Below are 2333 nucleotides of genomic sequence, written 5' to 3'. Positions count from 1 at the left end.
GAGGGCCTTGGACTGAAAGCGCTGGAGGATTTCGATGGTTGAGCTGTTTTCTTTTGGTTTTGATGTGCTTTGCTCATCTCAGTCTTCTTTCGAGATGCATGGCCAGATATTTCACTTCTTTCTGGGGTGGTTCAACATGGCCCATTTGCTCTGTCGGACAGGGTTGCTTGCGTAGGGGAACTGTTATCACTCATAACTACAAATGATTATAATAGTCTCGCTAATTTACACACACTACAAACAAATACGGCTGTGGTAGGATAACTGCTGATGGTACGTGCACCTGCAAAGCAATGTCTACACTTCATACCTTGACCAGATGTGGTGGATAGGGCAACAAGAAAACGTATGGTCACCCTCTGCGGATCTCACGACCACAAAGGGGAGGGGAAACGGGCCCACGAATTGGTTCTCCAAACAATCGCTATAGTCTCATGAAGGTGTGGAAAGGCTGCTTTGTCGAATATACCCTTGAGAACCGCTATACACTGCAACATTATCCATGATTGCAGTAACCTACATCGCACCCGCTCGCCCCTACCAACAAGAACTGGTGCTCGATTTAACTTCCAAAACAGAAACAGCTGTCCCCGCTTGCAATTGTGCTACCGCCATGACCAAACAGAATAGTGCCGACATCTAGAAATATTCTCCGAATTTAACCTGCTCTTAAACTCTTGGTGAATGTATAATTTTTATTTGTTGGTAACACCTGAGCTGAAAATGGAAAATAATTTCTCACGATTCCACATACTTACAGGCAAAATGACGGAAGAATCTCGATTTGTTGCCTGGTAATAAAAGATAAATCTAATTTTTTCATGCATTGTTTCAGGAAAACGAGTTTTTTCTCGCATTTTTCAACGCGGTGGTGAGGGTTTTCCTATGGGTGGCTGGTAAGTAACATATTGTCACGTGTTAGTGAGTAGACACTGGGTTTGAATTGATTACTTGATTTGCTGAACAGTTATGAATCATAACTACAAATGATTATAATATTCTCGTTAATTTACACACACTACAAATAATTACGGCACGCACAATAACTTCACAGTTTGTTAAGTCTTCACTGGTCGTTGCTAGCTAACATCAGAGTCAAGTCACATCGCGACCGACGATCGGTCAGTCCGTCCGTCTTGGTTTCTGATCCCCTCTGGGGTCCATGACCTGGCCTTGGTTACTGACAGACAGTTACGGTTTCTTCGATATGGGTCGGCCTCTCTGACGAGAGGACAGATCTCACATTTGTCGAAGTCATTGTCCGTCTATTGTCAATATATTCTGAATGTTTGCAGGTTTACATGTACAGTACATGATATAATAACGTACATATAGCAGCTGTGAAGTCCTCTAGTCCCGAGCAAAGATCCCATCTTTTTTCAGACATTTATCATACATAATCTGCAGAGTGCTGTAAATATATATGTTCAGTAAATACTGGCTCGTGAATGAGTTATGCCCAGTGCCGTTTTTGTTTTCAATTAGATAGCATTTGAATGCTTGTATTGGGGTTCTACTCAGGTCTATCTTGTAGACTTAGGACGGTGTATCTTTTCAGTCTGTGTGTAGTTTCGCTGTTGTCTAACATGTTCACTGCTAGTGCATTTGTGTGCTTTTCTAATGTTCTTAAGAATTTGGTATTCCACTTTTTCTATTTCACTGAGCACTGTTTTTATTTGGAGATCTTCATGGATCCTGTGTATGTTTACATACCAAGGTGCGTTCCGATGGGTCGGAGGGCCTTGGACTGAAAGCGCTGGAGGATTTCGATGGTTGAGCTGTTTCCTTTTGGTTTTGATGTGCTTTGCCCATCTCAGTCTTCTTTCGAGATGCATGCCCAGATATTTCACTTCTTTCTGGGGTGGTTCAACATGGTCCATTTGCACTGTCGGACAGGTTTGATTGCGTAGTGTGAATGTAATTTGCGTAGATTTGCTTCGATTCATTTTAATTCTCCATTTCTTTGCCTAATCAAGTTTATTCTTTCACTGAGGCTATTGCTGGACCTTCATTTGTGTCTAAGATTGCTGTAACATCTACGAAGGTAGCAGTTGTTGAGTTGTCTGACGTCGGCAGGTCGCTTGCATAGATAAGGTATAGGACAGATCCTGCGACACTTCCTTGCGGTACGTCTGCTTCTGTTTTCCTTAAGTTTGTGGTTTCGTCTTTGAATTTTACTTGAGAGAGTCTATCCGTTAAGGGGCCCATACACGTACGAGTCTGGCTCGGCGAGCTTGACTCGGAGTAATTTCACCATAAACGCATGAGCTGACTCCCAACTTTGCGACACACATACGGACGAGTTTGGCTCATTGGAACTCGAGCCGAGTCGG

At 42.9% G+C, this 2333-nt stretch overlaps 1 long non-coding RNA gene across 1 annotated transcript in view; it reads left to right on the top strand.

Annotated features, from left to right (window-relative positions):
- LOC117282812 overlaps positions 1-896 on the top strand; it is an 8988-nt gene extending 8092 nt beyond the window's left edge. Inside the window, exon 4 of the long non-coding RNA XR_004513694.1 lies at positions 836-896. This is a non-coding gene — a long non-coding RNA (uncharacterized LOC117282812). The remainder of the gene's footprint in view (positions 1-835) is intronic.
- Positions 897-2333: the final 1437 nt, after the last annotated feature.

The sequence above is a fragment of the Cryptotermes secundus genome, unplaced genomic scaffold (genome assembly GCF_002891405.2).
Source record: "Cryptotermes secundus unplaced genomic scaffold, Csec_1.0 scaffold3093, whole genome shotgun sequence".
Classification (NCBI taxonomy): domain Eukaryota; kingdom Metazoa; phylum Arthropoda; class Insecta; order Blattodea; family Kalotermitidae; genus Cryptotermes; species Cryptotermes secundus.
This window is presented reverse-complemented; position numbering and strand designations above follow the sequence as displayed.